Source organism: Genypterus blacodes, unplaced genomic scaffold (genome assembly GCF_046128005.1).
Source record: "Genypterus blacodes isolate CSIRO-AG114 ecotype Tasmania unplaced genomic scaffold, CSIRO-AGI_Gbla_v1 ptg000299l_1, whole genome shotgun sequence".
NCBI lineage: Eukaryota > Metazoa > Chordata > Actinopteri > Ophidiiformes > Ophidiidae > Genypterus > Genypterus blacodes.
The window spans coordinates 237,501-258,373 of record NW_027467090.1 but is presented as its reverse complement, the minus strand read 5'-3'; the positions used below and the strand labels follow the sequence as shown (position 1 = coordinate 258,373).

At 47.8% G+C, this 20,873-nt stretch overlaps 1 protein-coding gene across 2 annotated transcripts in view; it reads left to right on the top strand.

Annotated features, from left to right (window-relative positions):
• Positions 1-20,873, top strand: part of chrm3a (cholinergic receptor, muscarinic 3a) — a 69,399-nt gene that overhangs the window by 20,772 nt on the left and 27,754 nt on the right. For both annotated transcript variants that reach the window (XM_076137186.1, XM_076137185.1), the window contains exon 2: positions 3,671-3,785. The gene's annotated coding sequence lies outside the window, so the exon portion shown is untranslated. The remainder of the gene's footprint in view (positions 1-3,670; positions 3,786-20,873) is intronic.

Sequence of the window (20,873 nt, the reverse complement as noted above, 5' to 3'; positions counted from 1 at the left end):
TGTGTGTGTGTGTGTGTGTGTGTTCAGGTGTGAGATTCAGCCTTGACAGTCTGCAGAGCTGTGAAGCTTCTTTGTCCGAGCAGGAAGAGCTTGTGTTTGATACAAAGGGCAAAGATGTGAAGGGACAAAAGTAAAAATTTGAAAGTTCGTCATCAACTGAGTTAAACAGAATATTTCACATCATTCTATAATGTTATACTGAGTGTGTGTCCATCTGTTTCTGTTTCACATCCTGAGACAGACGAGAAGGAAACAGTAGAATATAAAATTCTCGACACAGAGGAGTAGCTGTGAAATGTATGTTTTTCACAATAGAAGTATTTAATTCTATGTGTTTCCTTCAGTGCAGTGTTACTTTGGGGTCGTTTTGTGATTCCATACATTTTAAATCAAGGATTCTGTTATAGTTGAGTTGATTCTAATCTTGACTCCTGTAACCTTGGACTCTCTGTCATGTTAGACTTTAAACACACCTCACTCGCTTCCTTATGGTTCCCTGTGAAGTGCAGAGAGCTCGGCCTCTTATTGTGATGAAGCCGTAGATCCACAGAGCACAGAGCCGTCTGCGTGTGAAGGAGCTCCTCCTCCTCCTCCTCCTCCTCCTCCTCCTCCTCTTATCAGGGGGAGCAGATGGAGAGCGTCCAAGTGAGCATCTGAGTCTGGCTCCATGTCACAACCACCAGGATGACCTTGGATCAATCTCAAGAGAGGTTCAACCATAAGACACACACACACTTTCCAGCTCCGTCTCTCTCTCTCTCTCACACACACACACACACACACACACACACACACACGCAAATTGCCTCTTCCCCTACACATTCCTGCATGCAATATCACAGCTGCAGACAATATCCCCTCCTCCTCTCCATCACTCTGAGCCCCTCACACACACACACACACACACACAGACACTTGTGAAGCCCTTACAAGCTGCTCATTAGATATGGGATCATCTCTAGCATTTAGCAGAGTGGAGTATCTGCTGCAGAGGCTCCATATTGATTCATTATTCATTTGCCCAAGCAGATTTATGAGACATCTTTGAAGTTGGAGCAGCCTTTTCTTTGTACCGCGCCCGAAACACAACCGCCGGCTCTTAAATCAAGCAGACTGGCTGTTTGACTCGGCTGACATAAATCCCCCAAACATATTAGTCAGAGGCAGTTTTTAGTTGTTCTGTTCTCTGCTGCCCTCACAAGGAAGGAGAGACGGACAGGGAAAGGTGATATGAATGGAGCCCCGGGCCAATAAACCTACAGGGCTCTGCTATCAGATTTATGTTGGACCATAGTTTGGCAAGATAAGGGAGTCCCATTAAGGAGAGGAGAACAGATGTGGGACTGTGTGTGTGTGTGTGTGTGTGTGTGTGTGTGTGTGTAAAGAGATTAATGGTGGTTTATATTCTAAACTACTCAATCCGCACAATCCCAGCCGCCCGGTTTTCCTTGTTGCCAGTTGCCGGTTGCCTCTCCCGGCTCAACCTCCCTCCCGTCTGGGGAAGAACGTGTCGACTAGCGAGCGCCTCTCCGACGCACGAGAGTCGTCTACCAACATGCTCAGCAGATGTATAGGAAGAGCAGAGAGATGTCAGAACGCAGCTGCTATGAGCGTGTATACATACACACACACACACACACACACACACACACACACACACACACACACACACACACACACACACACACACACAGTCACACACACACACCAATCTGCTTGGAGAGATGTTTATTTATGAGGTTTAGGTACTCTGCTAGTTGTATCCCTGGCGTCTGAGCTCTGGAGTGCCGCCTCCAAGTGCACACTCAGGCGGTGGATGTGTGGAGTCAGCAGGTCGGCGTGTTGGGATCGGAGCGAAGTCGCCACAATGGAGCAGTGCTGAGTCCACACACAGCTCTGTGGCGTCTCTCCTCCTGATCTCTGAGCTGTCAGTGGAGTGAGTCGATATATCGGTGGCTGTCGCTGGCTTCTGTCTCTCATGCCGAGCCGTTTGCGTCTGTGGCAGGAGGGGGCGGGGCTTTGTGCTGATGGACGTGTGTTTTGCTCCGTGCCTCTTATATGCCTCTCTTATTTTCACCCCTAATACAAACATGGAGCCCAATGTGCTCAGTAAAAACAGGCGGTGTTTGCTTTGTGACGGGCCGGCTGCTCCCTTTGGTCCGACCCAACGTGGCAGATGGCGGCAAAACGCTCACCAGCCTGGTCTGTTTGAGGGTTTGTCTAATCAAAGGCGTGTTAGGTAGCGCTGGTGTTCATGTTGACGTGCAGATGTTGCTCCCTGCTCCCTGTAACAAGGAGGAGAACAGGAAATACAACCTCAGAATAAACTCATCCTGCTCGCCTCTGTTGCCTTTTCTAAAAGAGCGCCTCATTATTTTCCTGCCGCCCGTGAACTTGCTGTGTGGATGAGAGCTGATATAATAATCTGACCTGTTGTTCTCTCATGCTAATGCTGCTACACTCCTGCCTCAGATAAGCAAATGAGCCCAACTTTACCATTGACATTCTCTATACGGAGCGTTGTTCATCTATCCCTGCATTCATCCAGCACATACGTGACCTTGGAGCAGCTTGATTGTAGGACACCTGTGGATGGGGAACGTCTCATTCTCTCTTCTGTGTGGTTTACACCTGCAGACGCACAGGCCATGTGAGGTCATCGGTAAAAAGATAGAGACTCTCTTAGGCATCTGTTAGGTTTGAATCATAAAAGGGGAGGAAACAGGAGCGGGGGGGAGGGGTTTATATTTCAGCTGCAAGTCACCTTTAGTCATTATGCAGCCGGGGGAAATGTCAGTGTTCATAAAAAGATGTCACCACATCACAGAGGAATCCGTTTGCTCAGAAATGTCAGCAGCTTCCCCATTAGAAGTGAGATGTTTGCTCCTTTGACCTTTCAGTCGTAATTTGCAAATGTAAAACAAAGAGGACAACAGTCTCCATTTACTCCACCGTGTGTGTGTGTGTGTTTATGTACGTGAAATACTCCCAGCTTTGGTTTCACCTCAGACGTTACTCGCCCCTTCTTCACCAGACGATCAGGCTCAGTCACGACTTGTTTTCCAGCGGCTCCATTACGGCTGATTATTTTTAATAGCCGGTTCATTTTTTTTTAAAGGAGATTCATTTTTGTCTCTTCAGACTTGAGGAGGGTTTTAATGAGCTCTCATAAGGTCTGCTTCCTTAGCCCCCGGCTACATCAGCTATGTGAGGCAGCCAGCGCTCCTGGACCACGACCATATAAGGCATGAACACTTCCCCAGACATGAAGACATGCCATTCTTCCCCTTGACAGATATTATCCAGCGGGGAATGGAAGCCTCTTGAGTAGATCCTTGATTAAAACCTGTTGCGTAAGTCAAACACACAGGCTGGTGTGAGCAGTGTGTGTGTGTGTGTGTGGAGGTAGATTGCGGTGAGCCATTTGAGCTGCTTGGCAGTGGCAAACATGGAAACGTCTCCAAATGAGCTGCCGGTTCTGAGGCTTTGGCTCCAGGGTCTGAATCCAGGTCCATGATGGTGGAGAGGAAACCTCAGACTGACTGAGTGATCCTGCCTCCTGCTCTCAGCGCTCTTTAGGTGTTTCACTGCTTCATTTGGTCAGGCAGGCCTCTAACGCTCTCCTCTCTTTCTCTCCTCTGCCCTTTGCTCTCCCCTGTCTGCCTTCCAGACGCCATGATCCAGCCAGAGGAGGATAATCCTGCAGCACCAGCAGACAGCATGGACACGGACAGGCACTCAGCTGAAAGGTGACCTCCAGACTCTACGCCTCCCCAAAACATTTGGTGAGTTAAGTGTTCCTCGCATGACACCGTCTCCTCTTCCTCCCTGGGAGCTCTTGGCAGGACGTGCTCACGTTAGTCATTTAGAATGGAATCCTCCCATGTAGAACACATTGGCTCACGTCTGTTACAGACTTTTATTACTGCCACCTCTCTGTCTTCCTCCTCTGAACATCCATACACGTGTCTTTGGCTTCAGCGTCGCCATCTTCCCCCCTGGTAACGACTTCACCAGGGGGGGGAAATAGAGATTCTTAGTCTGAATTGAACAGACAAACACGCTTCAGATGGTTTCAGTGTTTTCCCGTGTTTGCATGACAGATATTGATCAGGTATTGATCAGTAATCAAAGACTTAAAAGTGACAAACACCATCAATAATAATTATGAAACAGAATAAGCATCGACATGTGCGCACACACACACACACACACACACACACACACACACACACACACACGTGAGTCCTCTCAGGTTGTCCAGGTGTCCACCGTTCAGCTGAGGTCTCATTCTCAAACCTTTCTTTCCTCTCTCCCTCTGTTTATTTGTAAAGATTTCCAATAAGAGATAAGAGAGAAACACAAACATGGAATTCATAAAATGCTTTGACCCTCCTGACGCTTTTGAACGCACGCAATCTCTAATTGGACGCACGTTCCAGACAATTTGTCCTCGGCATAAGCAAACATCCAAATCATCCTATATAAGGGCAATTGTGTTTGTGTGTGTGTGTGTGTGTGTGTGTGTGTGTGTGTGTGTGTGTGTGTGTGTGTGTGTGTGTGTGTGTGTGTGTGTGTGTGTGTGTGTGTGTGTGTGTGTGTGTGTGTGTGTGTGTGTGTGTGTGTGTGTGTGTGTGTGTGTGTGTGTGTGTGTGAACCAGCTGTTACCAGTGGAAACCAGATATCCCAGAATATCATCTTTGGACGACATCACTCCTAATGAAGCGTATTCACAAGATGGAATCAAAGTGTTTGACTAATTCATGAGTGAGTTCCATTGTTGTGATTGAGGTTCTAAAGGTCACAGCTCTGTTTGCATTTCACCATAGATGGATCCTGATTGTCTCCCAATTTACAGAACTCTTCCATTAATCAGTTTTATCACAGTGGGAGAGTTCCATCATCCATCTCCTCTCATGGGTCAGGGTTAGGGAGCTCCCTCCTCCTCCTCCTCCTCTCCCTCCTCCTCCTCCTCTCTGTCTTCCTCTCCCTCATCTTGTCCTCATGTTGACTGTTTGCATCCATAATGTCATTGTCACATCCCAGAGAGATGGAACCTTTCTACAGGTGAGGGATGGAACCTTTCTATAGGTGAGAGATGGAACCTTTCTATAGATGAGGGATGGAACCTTTCTATAGGTGAGGGATGGAACCTTTCTATAGGTGAGAGATGGAACCTTTCTATAGGTGAGAGAAGGAACCTTTCTATAGGTGAGGGATGGAACCTTTCTATACGTGAGGGATGGAACCTTTCTATAGGTGAGAGATGGAGCCCTTCTATAGGTGAGGGATGGAACCTTTCTATAGGTGAGGGATGGAACCTTTCTATACGTGAGGGATGGAACCTTTTTATAGGTGAGAGATGGAACCTTTCTATAGGTGAGGGATGGAACCTTTCTATAGATGAGAGATGGAACCTTTCTATAGGTGAGAGATGGAACCTTTCTATAGGTGAGAGATGGAACCTTTCCATAGGTGAGAGATGGAACCTCCACTGACTGCTAAACTCAGAGCTTTGTTTTCTCAAAATGATCTCTTTATCTTAGTAGGGGGTTCATTAAAATGTCTCGTTCTGTGAGGAAAGGGTTCCCGACTGTATAAAGCAAAAGTACGACATGCAGACTTGAGCAGAGAACCTTGGGCTGCGATCCATACCATCTAAGTGAAATCTTAACAAAAACACATTAAAAGAAGCAAATATGAGGGAAAAACGTCTAATTTGCTTCTGAATAATTAAAGCGACTTGCGGCTCATTTGTCTCTGCGGGACACACACACACACACCCACACACACACACAGTTCAGTCTGGTTCCACTGTGTCAGGGTGCGTGTCTGTAAGTGCGTGTCTGTAAGTAGGAGGACGTCTGCTGGGTAAATGTACTGAAGCAGTGAACAGAATTCACTCAGCATGAATTTAAATTGGGTTTATGGTAGAAGGAGGCGCAGGCTCGCCGGTGATCCATTAGAAGTGGAACTCTGTCAGAGCGCATTTAAGAGCGTTAGAGGAGAATTTGTAAAGGCACCGACAAACCACTCCTGTCATTTCATCTCTTATATATGATTGCCTGTCTCAGACGATGAATCAGCTCCCGTCCTCTTCCTCTTCCTCTTCCTCTCTGCTGGTTTACATTTAGTTTCTTATTGCACGTGCTGGATTTTCCGCAGCGTGTTGTCATCAGCGTTGGTTGAAGGTTTCCCGATGCTGCTTGATGATCTGAAGGTCACCTCAGAGTCTCTGCGTCACTCACATGATGGACGTTTCTGAAAGTTCTCAAAGGTTCAGCAGAGGGAAGTTTGCTCGCAGTTAGAAATGGGAAATCGCAGCAATTAGACAAAATGGATTGTGGTATTTTTCACGTTATTATAATCACTTCCTCTCCAGTTTTAGTCGTAAAATCTTCCCTGTATATGTTTGCATTTATTACAAATCTCAAAGCCACACACTCTCATATTCCCCCCGCTGATGGAGCCTTTCTGGGCACCAAAGGTGACTTAAAGTGAGATAAACTAATCCAGTGGGACTCATTATGCAGCGCGGTGATGCAGTCTGAACTCCACGTGTTTGCTGTTCAGCTGCAGCGGCTCAAACTCACACAGGCAGAAGAAGTTTGGACTGAGTGAGTAAATCTCTGATGTAACAACTTCTCGCACACTCAGGATGACACTCACACACACTCACACACACACACACACACACACACACTGTGACTGGAGGGGCGGCCCGTTGTTTTGATGAAGCTGCAGCGGCGTCAGGGACCGTGAGAACGTCTGTGTCACGTCTTCGTTGCTACTTTTGCGGTGTCACGTGAGTTTTAATCAGGGTTAATGGGATTTCCAGGTACGTACTGATTTAGTGTTTTGCCCCCAATCAAGCTAATATTGAGGATGTGCCAGGACTCAGCTAGCTTAGCTCACTCTGTTAGGCTACAGCAGCTGAGGAACCTGGAGAAGATGAATCCTGCAGCAGATTCAGTAAAAGCAATTTGATTCCATAGAATAAAGAATAAATAAATGACGATGTCCTTCAATAACAACTTATTCAGTAGTTTGCAGATTTGCGGTGTTAGTTTATGAGGTTAAACCTGAATGGTGATTAGTGTTAATCAGTATCACAACAGTGGTTCTCAAATTGTGTGAGCGACAGATGAGCGCACATTCTGTTATTGTGGCTCAGTGCCTACAGATGTGATTCATTTGGAACTTTAATTATTATCCTGGTTTCATTTAGAATGTCATAGTTTCTCCTCCGTGATCCAGCTGGTCTCCTGTTCTCACACACACACACACACACAGAGCCAGCTCTCATATCTCCCTTTCATTAGTCTGACTGAGGACAGACATTTCAGCAGCCTGGGCCGCCGTTGCCAGGTTGCCAGGTTGCCAGGTTGTTGGGCCTCAGGGTGGGTAAAGTTCCTTAAGTTCTTCCTTCAAAGTAGCCATATGTCAGCACGGCGCCGCGTCCTTGCTTACCTGCCGACTGAGGCTTCAGAGGGAAGATGGCTCAGGAGATGCAGAGGCAGTTAATGAGTCTAATTTGGTTTCCTGCCACATCCAATAATGCCAGCCAAGTCCCTGTGCACTCGTCCAGTGACTCGTCTCTCTGTCTGTCTGTCTGCCTGTCTGTCTGTCTGGCTGGCTTTGTGTCTGTCTGTCTGTCTGATGTTGAACTTGCTGCTCTATCTGTGTGGGACTCACAGCCATCTTTTGTTTTCATATCTGCCCTCAGTGTCTCGGCGCTCCTATAACGTCTGAGCGTGTGTTTCCATCAGTCCCCTCCCCCTCCTGCCAGTCCCCTCCCCCTCCTGCCACCCTGGTCCTGAGTGGTCCCTACTTTGGAGGGCAGAGCAGGAGGACAGGCTGCTGTTGCTGCAGATGTCCTTCTCCTGGCCTGCTAACATAACTCATGTGCGATCAGGGTGCAGGGGCCTCTCCGGATGAGCGAGCGAACGCGCGGTGATGTATCTGTGCCGCTCGCCGCTCATAACAAAGCCCTCAGCACGCCGAGCAGGAGGGGTCTGCAGGAGAAAGTACACGTTGAGAAATGTGTGGGAGCCAGATTGTGAGGTTAGAGCAGAGGAAGGAGAGAAATGTTTCCAGCAGCACTCAGAGATTTCAATTGTTTATGACCAAATAAGCAGCAAAGCGCCGCGTCCTGCCTCATTCTTCTTCTACTGCATCGCCACGTTGGCAGTTGGCAGAGCAGCTCTCGCCTCCTGCCCGCTGATTAAGAGGGACGATCCTACGCCCCTGCAGTCTGAGGAGGAATTTTCGGCTTAAGTGCGAAGGCGGTTGCCGCGGCGATTGTCCTGACTTTGAGCAGTGTGCGTGTGTGTGTGTGTTTGAGTTGACGAGGACGACTCTGCCTGCTCTCCTGTCTGCAGACACACACTGTTGTGCGCAGCTGGGGAGCAGACCCAGGTCGTCATGGTGTCACCGTTGCGTCCTTTCTAGTGTCCTTCAACACTTTTCCTGAGCTCTAACAGTGTCCTAACATCTGCTGCTCCGCCCGTAGACACAAACACGCTCTCTGATCTTATTCAGCTTGACATTTAGAGAGTTTCATGTTATCTTTTGTAATAATAGCAGTGATGTCATCCACGCCTGCTGTATTTCTTTATTTACTCTGTATTTCCTCTTGATGTGTGTGAGGTTCAGCTCTCCTTCGTCCTAGAGGGGAAAAACTCTGCATTTAGTAGAAAGTGAACGAGTGAATGAGTCACGTAGATTTTCCGTTTTTTTCCCTGTCCTCTCTCTCTTTTTCCCTCTCCCTTCCTCCACAAAATTCCCGCGTTTTATGATCCTTTTTAACCTTCCAGCTGCCAGAACACACAGTCCCACACCTGCTGCAGACACTGTCCAGATGGGAATCCACCTTTTCCCCCTCTCTCTTGTGGCAGAAATATATATTTTTATGTGGTGACTTTCAATTCATACTCGTCCCCGGCAGACAAAGCTCCTATGATCAAAGTCTCCTCGCCATCATCTCATTTTCGGCGCTCCTCTCAAACGTTATTGGCCGTTTGAAGGCACAGAGACTTCACAGCTCGTCACAGCGTCGGTGTTGCTGCAGCACTAAAGGTTATAGACTGAAGCAAAGTGTGGACGTAAACACCAGCAGGCGTTTAATCTGAGCCAGGTGAAACCAGTATTAGTTGTTTCTCTTGTCCAGCCTTTAAATCTGTTTGAATCTCTCTCACGGATTTTCTGCCCTCAGCTTTGTCTTGCAGAGTGTAAACTGTTTTACTCTCAACTTACAAACACTTCAGTTATATTAACTCCAGTTTTTGTAGGAGTCAGTATTCATAGTATGGAGCAGGTGTTTAGTTTATGCTCCTGTAGAAACTCACCTCCACCACCCTGACCCTGATCAGTCTGTGTGTTTCACACATTCAGCTGGCTAAGGTTTCATATTAGACCACAAAATGAAAGTTACAGCAGCATGGAAATGTATCAGAGAGAGAGAGAGAGAGAGAGAGAGAGAGAGAGAGAGAGAGAGAGAGAGAGAGAGAGAGAGAGAGAGAGAGAGAGAGAGAGAGAGAGAGAGAGAGAGAGAGAGAGAGAGAGAGAGAGAGAGAGAGAGAGAGAGAGAGAGAGAGAGAGAGAGAGAGAGAGAGAGAGAGAGAGAGAGAGAGAGAGAGAGAGAGAATTGTTTACCGTTTTCTAGACTTTGTGGCAAGACAAATGGAGTGTGTGCAACCTGAGGCTGTTTAATCAGAAGACAAAATGAAATTTTGCCGATGGAAACAAATGTAGCATTTGCAACAGTGTAATATCTGATTTCACTTGGTCAACAGTGAAATGCATTATGGATCTCTCTCTCTCTCGCCCTCTCTCGCCCTCTCCCCCCGCCGTTGTTCAGCGCTCGCAGGTTTGTCTTCCTCTCTTAAACATGTCCCTGATGTAACATTACTGTAATACTTGCAGTGGCGTTACGGGAATCAATAAAGCTGCAATGTAAATAAATGTTTGATAAATGGCTCCACACAGAAACGCCCGCCGGCCTTTTGCTGCAATAGAAACTGGAATTCTTATCCACAATCTCAGCCAAGTGCTTGAGCCAGAAAAACTACACAGAGAAAAGTCAAAGTTCTACTTTCTACTTCACCAAATTCTACTTCACCAAATCCCCAGCATGGTCAGGACTCCAGTGAAAGAGTCAGAGCGGCACTAGAAGGACTCTTTTTAGGCCCGCATCTACTTTATTTAGCTGCTTATTCAACCTCAAAGGAATTGTTCATCCTTAATGTCAGATGGAGACGCATGCATGCGTCATAATGGGCTGCTGATGAATCGGAGGCCTGCATCTCCTGAACACTTGGTCTGACAACTCCATCATTACAGGCATGAATCATTACTGCTTCCCATTTGCAGGGTTCTAAAAGATTCCTTGCTTCTCCAGCGGGGATGTTTCCCTCTCACGACTGGCAAACAGGCTCAGATGTTTTATTCCTCCCAGGTTTCAAAGAGCAAAGCAAAGCAAACAGGCGGCACGTCCTCTCCCTGACGTATACGTCTGACTTCCTCCAGCCCCCTTAAGCAACTCCAGAAGGTTCTCTCAGGGAATCTGGGTTCTTCCTGTCCCATTTGTCCTCCTTGCTGTTGTATTCTTCTTCTGCGCCGTATTGTTTCGTCAGTTCTTGCTGTAGATGAAGCCGGGCCTGATGTAAAATGTGTGTTTTCCTTATCTCCAAAGGCAGGTCTGCGGCCCATTTGTTTCCTGTCACACTGTACCGTTCTCCGTCTCTCCTCGGTGTTAATTCCCTCTCTGACTCCTTCCTCCTTCCTCCCACTCTCTTTCTGATCTGCGTCTCCCTCCGTCCCTCTCTTGTACTCCCTTCGTTTCTCTTTTACTGGGCCATCCATTACGAGCGGCGGTGTCATTTGAGGAGCCGGCGCTGGTGTGATGAATAGTGCAACGCCGCAATTTACTGCTGTGGCTCCTGTGTGATAAAGACGGCTCAGAGACGGAGGGCACATCTGTCCTGTAGACCTCTACACTGCTGCTCAACTGAGATCAACCGTGTGATCAAAGGGTTTCAGCAAGAACGTCCAGATTTGTCCAGACATTACTCTTTAACTATTTGTTTACCTTAACAGGAAGTGAATGTCTTATTGTCTGAATGAATACCGTATCACCTTTTACCTCCTGAGACCCGGACATTTATTTTATATGCATTTTAAATTTCTCCTTGCTATTTGGGATTGATGGGACCTAATAAGTATGAAACTAAAACAGACCGATCATATGAATTCCAAATATAGAGACATTTCTTCCCGTCTGCTAGGTTTTCTGATGTTTATACCATGAGCGATCAATGTCAACATATGAGGACATCAGGTTTAAGTTAAGCACAATGATGTATAAGGTGTAGGAAAGGAAAAATGTAATGTCCTCATATGGGGACGCTGGGTTTAACTCTGAATGCCAACTTTAAGTTGATTTCTTTTTCCTATGGTCACCCAGTTGTAACTAACACTTTGATTGATCTCCAGCTTCCACAGCGCCTCGTCTGGAGTAAAGTCACATGTTTTTGACGTCGAGGCGTCAGAAGACCCGAATTGATGATTCTGGCTTTAATTAGTATAGCCTGTTTTAGTGATATCAGCAATTCTTTACAGGCTATGCTAATCTGTGCCAGAATCAGCAATGCAGTTGGGATGGATGCATGTCTCTGCTACGCTCCGTTTTCATTCCCTGGACTTCTCCGTCTTCTCTCTTGCCGCTCGCTCGTTCCTCGGCCGGCTCCCAGATCAGGGCTGTGAACCGTAGAGCCACAAAAAGAAAAGTTTCATTCAAGTCTGCCTGTGAGCACGAACTCAAGCTGCAGAATCTCTAATGAGCAGAGTGAAGCAGAGCAGTGTGCGGCCGCTCTCTGCACCAGTCAAGTGGCCTTTTCTCCGACAGCTCAGTGAGCAACAACTCCGTGAGTGTAAATGTCAAACCATGATGTCAGAGTCTCATCCCCCCCCCCCCCCCCCCCCCCCCCCCCCCCCTCCCCTTTGCTTCCTCACTGGTGTGATTTGAGTCCAAATGCACCGGCGTCTCCACACTGACTCACCACTTTGTCCCGCTGGGTTTTTCCATTAACCTTCTGTGTCACAGGTGTCCAACCTATGGATCCTCATTTAACAGGACGCCACTCATTCAAAGACAAAGGCCTAATAACTGCACAGGCTCGTTTGACCTGCTGGGTGATAAGAATCCTAATGCTGTGCGTCGTCTCTAGGTGTTTGTGTGTGTGTGTGTGTGTGTGTGCGTGTGTGCGTGTGCGTTTGCAGTGGATCAGCTTGATGAAGACGTGCAGACGCTGTGTGAGCTGAGTCTGATTCATTCTCACTCGTGCCAAATCTCTGCCTGATTGGCTCCGATGTGAAGTAGAGTTTGAGGAGAGCAGGGAGACTTCAGATGAATCGCCCAGAGGATCTGTGATTGATCTGTGATTGAGCCTTTAGACGGGCGGCTGGATCCATTTCTGGATGGTCCAATGTAGGAAATTGTGGTCAGCCGTCCACCAGTGAGCCATGAGCTGATTTATAGAAATCCTGATTAGATTGTGCGTACGTGTGTGTGTGTGTGCGTGTGTGTGGAGAGAGAGAGAGAGGGACAGAATACATGATGGTACCATCTACTACTAACTTCAGCTTATGGAGACTGGGCTAGGCTGGGCTGGTGTGTGTGTGTGTGTGTGTGTGTGTGTGTGACTTTAATTGCACGTTCTGACATGGAATTGTTGTGATGGTTTTATTGATCTTGAGAAATTCTTTTGTGGTTATTCAGTTGTAGTGATTATTGATCTGATTGACTGATTAATGACACAGTTGTGACGGTATCGGCCACGCCCCCCTGCCATGTGTCCATAGGTGTATTTGTTTCCATTTTGTGTGATGGATCCAGCTGAACAGCCTGAGCGTCAACATGGCTGCTTTAAAGGAGTCAGAGCAGACGAGTCAAACCCAGTGAGAGTCAGAGGATCAGACTTCAGCCCCACTGTGACTCCTCTGCCTCACAACTTGATCATAATTAATTCTCTGCTTTATATTTGGATGATTTGGAACAATGTGATGAAGGGAGACTTTGATGAAACAGTGAATAAGATGATGTAATGGTTCATCTGCAGTGGAGTGTCGTGTCGATCGCTCGTCTCTCGGCGCCTCAGCCTCTGTAGAATCTCCCCGGCGTGTCTGGAGGCCGGGCGCGGCGTGCAGCCGGCTCACGCTGACATGCAGGTAAGCTGGCGGTAAAGGGGGGCCCTGGAGGACTGGCATTCTGCGGTGGCCTTTGATTGGCAGGGGAGCAAATGGCAGCAGCATCTGGAGGCGCTCGGATCAGAACCCTCATGCAAAATGCAGACACACACACAGACACACACACACACAGAGAGACAGAGACGGACGCAGAGACCAAATTACAAACACATGAGACCACACACACACACATCTGCCCTGAAACTAACCCTCCTGCGCTCTGTTTGTCTCTTCAGTCCACCTGTGCAGACACTTTGAACAGCAGAGAGCCTCATTAGCATAATCACCTCTACAGCCGCGGCCATGTCTGACCTTTAAAGCCTAACCATTAAAGCTATTTGCCATTAGGTAGTAGTTTGCTCTTTCTTGAGGAATGGATTGGTTCCACACACACACACACACACACACACACACACACACACACACACACACACACACACAGGTCAGGTTATCTGCATCTGCATTGATGAATGCTCTGACGTTCGAGCTCACAGCTATTAAGTCACATGTTTAAGCTTCCATCCATCTTGTCCAGCTGTGTTTAAAAACCCTAATGTGGTTGTTTAAATCAAACCCACTGAGCATGCTGCCACACACACACACGCACACACACACACACACCCACTGAGTGCTTTCCTCCCCTAACGTAGTCCTAATAAACGTAATGCCTCCAGTGATCTATTCCCCGTCAGCTCTGAGCTCTGCTGCTTCTCCCCTCCTGAGTCGTTTCATCAATTCTAATAATATTATAATTTTGTCTAGATAATTCCATTAGTCTTTATTTAAAGCTTGCTTGAGTTGACTGGTGTTGGGGTTTTCATCACCCAACTGTATATAAAACACTAGTAGAAGAAAAACAGAGGCTTAATTGAAGCTATAATTACCCATTAAATGTAGCTATGATGTAATGCACTTTCTACCTGCAATCAGTTCATATTGGCCTGCAAGACCATTTCTATATCTTTTATAAATTCCTGACAGCAGTGATGGATTATTCATGGATGTGCAGCACCTTTGTAATGTTTTTGTATCTCGCACGCTCGTAAAACTTCTCCATCTTGAATATTGATGATGGTAGCGGCGTATTGCTCAGCGTCCAGCCGTCGACCTTAAACTCCCTGATAAGATCCTGGCTGGATCCTGCCCATCAGCAGAGCGAGCGAGAGCGAGAGGGAGGGAGAGAGTAAAGTGCAGGTCCTCCTGAGGTCACCTCTCCTCACTGTTATACTCCAGAGCACCAGACCTCCTCCATTTAGCAAAGTAATTCGACTCATTACCTCCCTGCTCTCCAAACTGTAAGCATGGAAAGTGTTATGCCTGAGCAGCAGTGAGCTCAGAAGCTGCCTTTCTTTACGAGCTGCCCCCACGCTCCTCTGTGTGTGTGTGTGTGTGTGTCTGCGTGTGTGTGTCTGCGTGTGTGTGTGTCTTTTCCCAACATTGATAGGGAACACTCAGCGTGAGGCTTTCTTCTTCTTCTTTTGTATCTCAGCCGGCAGCATAAATAAACAAACTATAGCACCAGCTCCATGTTTTGCCCTTTTCATTCACAGTAAATCAAGAATAGAATGTGTGAGAAGTTAAAGCAGGAACGCTGCAGCAGTGGAACAAACTTGGGATGCTGCGTTGGATGAATCCTGCTGCAGAGTGTATCTGCCTTCATCTTCCTGTTCCTGTGTTTATATTCTCATTTGCGATGCATAGCTTTTCAAAATAAAGGGCGGTGCTGCTGGCTGCTGTCAGTCTGCTGATGCATCGCTACATGAGGAAGCTTAACGATGTCTTTCCTCTTCATTAGCTGGCTCACTCCCACTGCCCTTGTTAATGACGGGCTCCACCGTGACTTTAACTCCGTGTCGGCCTTTAGGCAGAGCCAGGGTGGGGAGCGCTCCTGTAATGTAGCACGCATCTCCTTTCTTGACCCAGAGAACATGCGAGCGCCGCTGCCCCGTGTCCATCAGCCCCCCCCCCCCCCTGTGATTTGTGAGGTGCAATAATGCTGGCGGCCATTTCCTCTGTGAAATATCGGCGCTGACTCCCGCCGCCGTGCAGCAATTAATGACAGTCCATTGATTCACCCGTTCCCTTTTGGCAGCAGAAAGCCCTCCAGAGACGTGTTCCATGCCGGGGAGGCTTCCATTAGTCAAAAAGAACGTTTTCTTGGTGTAAATGCCCTTAAAGTGGTTTCTCTCTGTGGCAAAATAACCGACTTCTTTGGTTTGCGTCTAAGATGCAGGGAATATCTGAGAAACATGTCGGCCTTCTAACGTCTCACCTCATCGCATCGTCTGGGACGGTTTGAAGGATCTGTCCTCTAGCATAAACACAGATTTAAAAGTCAACGTCTAATATTATGGATTCTATCTCATCCATGTGGATTCCAGCAGGAAGGACTTTCCTCTCGGGGTGTTTTCACCGCACGCGCCTCCACACCGTATAAAGAAAGATGGCGATCGCTCCTTTACTGCCTTCTATCCAGAGGCCCCACACGCTTTGTTTACTCTGCTGTAACCTACAGATACAGCAGGCATCCACGTCCACAGGTCCACAGGTCCACATGGCCGGCAGGTGGGCAGAGAAATCGCGTTCATCGACGCTGAACGTACCTGGGGTGGTTCTCCCCCAGCACTGGGCCCTTGTGTCCGTCTGTGGCTCCAGTCTCACCCGCTGCAGGGCTCTGATCGCACTCTGCAGCTTCCAACAATGCAGAAGAAGAAGAAGAAGAGTAAGTCCAATACAAAACAATACATTCGACTATCAAATGACATCATTCGATCCGCCCCTAGTTTCAGCTCCAGGTTGTAGAGAATTGGAGACGCTTACATTTTTAAATATAAGCGACTGAGACGAGTGCTGAGTCACTTCTCACAGCTAACAAGCTCATCTGCCTTCTGCTCATCTGCCAAGTTCCCCTGGTTCCTCAGCTCTGTAGGAAATGAATGGCATGTTGATCATGTTGTTCTCAGTGTGAACGTGAGGTCGGTGTTTCCCCTCGTTACCGCACTTAATTTGTTGGCCCTGCGTGCATTTTATGTGCGATAATGTGAAATGTGTTGCTCCTTTTCAGGGCGAATGGAAGTCTGGATGCTTTTCCTTCCAGCGTCTGTGAGTTCAATTGGTCGTAGCACAAAAGAGAAGAAGAAATGGCCACAGAAAGTTATTTTCCCCAAGCGTTTACCTTTTTAAAGAGCACAACAAGGAATCACATCGACTCGCTGTAATGCAATCAATCCTCCTCACTATTAGAGAAACAACCTCTACGCCTAAGCGGCCCATGGATTTCTGTCTTTGATTTTCTGTCTGCTGTGTTTCAGGTGGTATTGGATGGTGTGTGTGTGTGTGTGTGTGTGTGTGTGTGTGTGTGTGTGTGTGTGTGTGTGTGTGTGTGTGTGTGTGTGTGTGTGTGTGTGTATTCACCTCACTTTTCCACGCAATGAATCTCCACACGCGCATCAGCGGCGGCCTTGAATGCCGCCTGACAGCCGCACCTGCTGGCGTTAGAGACAAAAGCCAATCGGCACAATGGGCTTTGATCTCACGCGAAAACTGAGAGGCGCCTCTGCGTGTGGCCGTCCACAGAGAGGGGAAACACAAGTGGCACGCCGTTAATGGCTTCAACCGGACAAGGTAATGCGAAATCTGATTGTTTTGGGCTGCAGGTGGAGGCGTCTGGATTTGTCCCTGTGAAGGTGCAGCCAAGCGTGGAGGTGAATGACAAAACCTCCGCTCAGCTTGGTCCGTCCTGATGAACTGTCACGCAGATTTGCTACCAGCTGCCCCAATCAAGTCCACGGCATGACGTCGCCATGATGAGAGTCACTCGTGCTCAAAGCACAACGCCGTCCCATCTGTGTGTGTCGACGTTGCTAATTCCGCCGTGCCTCGTTATCCTCACACGTAAGGTACGAGGCGGCTTAAGAGCCAAACGGCGGAGCAAGACGAGTCGGTAAAAGCTCCCAGATTTAAGCGAAGCGGAAGGCAGAGGAGAGCAGAACGTGGAGAGACATCAAGGGAGAAAATGAAAGAAGGGAGGGGAAAGTGGAGAGGAAAGGAAGAGTGGAAGCAACAGGGAAGAGTTAGAGGAGAAGGGAAGACATGAGGATTAAAGAGAAGAGTTTAGAGAAAACATGAGGAAGAGTTGATCAGGAGAGAGAGGGAGAGAGAGAGAGAGAGGGGGGGGGGGGGGTAAGTAGAGAGGAAGTATACTGCTGCTGCCATGCATGGTTGACTTTAATCCTTAAACCTCTTAGGAGTTGCTGCAACCAAATTGTACTGAATTCCACCAATTGTGTTACGGTTTGTTGTTGTTGGTTTACGTGAGAAAGCAGCAATCACACAGGCGTACGGACCAAAACAAAGTTCTGGTCGGGTCACAAACCAGAACACCAGAGTAAATGTTTTTAGTGGTGTGAAGATGATGGGAAGTGTTTCTGTTTCACACCAAGCTAAAGAAATGAAAGGTTAGCAAACAAGCTAACACCGCCTGTGAAGGTTCATGGCAGCCGTCCAGGCCTTCAGCACAGACCTCTGAGTTATAGAGGCTAGTTTGTGAAAAAACAACTGCTTTTTAGGGTGTTACTACAGTTCTTCCTCATGTGACCAGAGAAAGCACAGAAAGCTTTGACCCGCTACAGCGCTCACACGCATCAGCACCGTCACACCGGCACGCTAATTAGCATCAGAGAAGCTACAGGAATCAGCATGGCGCTGTGTCGTTAGCGTGCCTTGTTTGTAGTCTTCTTCTGGCGCGCTGTAACGTGACGGTTAAGGATCAAATCAGAGAACAAAGGGACACATTTAAATAGAGCCGGGATGAAGTGGCTTGGATGGAGAGCCGGGTTGCGGCTGTTAGCTGCAGCTGTTGTTGATTGAGCTCATATCTCTGATTATAAAAGCTTATCATTTATTGATTGGTTGGGCGATTCTGGGCGTAATTACTCCCATGAATAAACCCCGTCGTGTTTCATAATAAACTGTGTGCCAACGCAGCGGCGGCACCACGACGGCGCCATCAGGACAAGCATCCAGGCGCCAGGAATAGCATGTCCGCTTGTTTGATCGCAAACGTTAATACAAGTCACGTGTGCGTACGCTCAATATCAAGGGGGGAGTGTAGAGGGGGGGGGGGTCCTTTCTCACACAGGCCGGACGGTTGCGTGGCTCATTGAGGCTCATAGCTGTAAATGTCTGGTGTGTCTGTATTTCGTTATGCAGGACGCTCAGGTTATTAAACGCTTACTTGACTCTGTGGTCTCCCCTCCCACAGTTGGGACTCTATGTCATCCCTCACATGGAACCTTATATCAGTCTGTCTCCGTCCCCTTTACATTCATCTTCATCTCGCTCTGATTTTACAGCGAATCAGCAAAGAGGAAAAAAGGGAAAAGCAGCAGTCGCACACCGGAGCCGTGAAATTGGCTGACTGCGACCGTGAGCGTCAGCACCACCAGCAGAGAAGCGAAGTAAAGTTAAATCAACTCTAATGTGGCTCTCACTGTTCTGTCCTCCTGATTCCTCCTCCTCCTCCTCCTTCCTTGATGGATTTTTTACTTTCTTAAAGGATAAAAGAAGCTTTGGGTCTCCTGCTTTAGAGCATCGAGCTGAAGTTAAAGTGACACCTTGTTGTGAAGCCCGGCTCACTTTGTTCCCTCTGAGTGAGTGGGATCATTGAAACGTGACACAAATTGTCAATTGTCAGCGGCGTTCAGTAACGGCCTGTCGCTCTCCGTCTGACAACCTGTTGTCAAAGAGACAGCAAGAAAAGTTTCCTTTTAGAGGGAAGTTTCTGTAAGTGCTTATAACTCTAACTGTGAGTAGTTCAGTCCATAGGTTACAGTGTTGTCTTTGATTGGAAATGGAGATATGATACAGATATGTCTTCGTGTTTGGACAGAAGCTGGCCAACACCATACTTCTGTGTACATGTTGACATCAAGACGTCACTTAAGAGGCAGTTTGTTAAGGAGGAAGTGTAAAATAACCATTAAGGGCACTTTAGGCCCTCTGCGTTTGTCTTAAGGCGTCTGCAGCCTCAGCGTCTGTTAGAATTCTTTGTTCATAAATCCAGAGATGGCTGCGTTGTGTTACAGCGCACACATGACCTACTCACGGCTCTGAAACACACATTTTAAATCCTCTGTTAAGCCGTGGCAGGTAGCAGCAGCCTGAATGCTTCCTGTCACCAGGCGTCTCTGCTCTCTCTCCTCTAAAGCAACAAAAGGCAGCTGGCGTCTGAGGTGCAGACCATCAAAGACACCTGACTGACTGTCTTCAGCAGATCCTGAAGTGTATCAGGCTCATGCAGCGTGAGCGCTCGGCTCGTCAAATTAACGCCGTCGCTGAATTCCAAAGGGCTGTCAGCCGCCTTGATCGCTACACGTCGAGACGATCGGTCATAATTGTCAGGAAGTGGATTATTATTTTTAAAGGGTGATTACACAATGTCACTGTTATGTCAATCACGCCGTCGCCCTGGTGCATTTCGATGCGCAGCACCTGTCATTCATCTGAAGTGGCAGGGGCTTCATTGTCGACTAAATGAGCCTCTTCTCCTGCTAATGAGCCCACAAAAGACACGGCAACCACGGCGGCGGGTCAAACTAATTCAGAGCATCATCCCCTGTTGCACTATTAGACTGAAACATAATTAGTCATTACAGTAGCTTATTATTTTCAAAGTGTTTGTGTGTGTGTGTGTGTGTGTGTGTGTTCTCGTGTGTGTGTGTGTGTGTTCTCGTGTTTGCGTGTGTGTGTTGTGGTGTGTGTGTGTGTGTGTGTGGCTCAGTGGACATCTCTAATTCTGAACACTCACACCTGAAGATGGTGTTTGGTTTTGTTTGTCACATCATTTCTTTGTCTAATTATGATGTGTGTGAACGTTATTCCTGCCGACGGCATCAAAATGAGTTTCCGGGTGACGATAATGGAAGTGAAGGCTGGAATCTTTGGCTGATTGAAGCGAGGCTCACACTGGGCTCTGGTCATTAGTCGTGGGAACGCGAGGACGCTTCATACTGGGCCGTCTCTTTACGAGCTGTCCTGTTAGATCTCAGCAGGGTTTGAAAGGGACGTCGCTCTGTGTGTGTGTGTGTGTGTGTGTGTGTGTGTGTGTGTGTGTGTGTGTGTGTCCATCCACATGCTGCCGCTTCATTCCACGTCCACTAAGAGAAACCCAGATATGATGATGCAAGGATTTAGTGATAAAAACGTCTTGAACGCTCGTGGGAATCTGCTTTTCCTTTCCATCCAAGCTTCTCATGCGACTGAATTGGATAAAGAAAGAAACTTGGAGCATTTTTTTGCAGTAATTGAAAGAAAACCTGCAGATGCACGCCGTGTTTCCAGTCGTAGCCGTCTGCATGTCTGGGTTCTGTGTGCTCTCTCCAAACAGCAGTCACTCCTTTGATTCTCCAACCTGCCGCTGTGTTTCCGTCCTCCTGCGCTCTGAGCAGAGCGCAGCGGCGTATCCGTGTGGAACCGACTGTAATTAAGCCACGGAGAGAAATGATGGACAAGCTAAGCAGTCACAGACAATTTCCCCCGGCGAGAGACGATGCGTTCTGCGCCTCTTCCGCCCCGACACCCTCATCCCTCCCACGGCCGGATGTCTCAACCGGCAGACACATCATCAC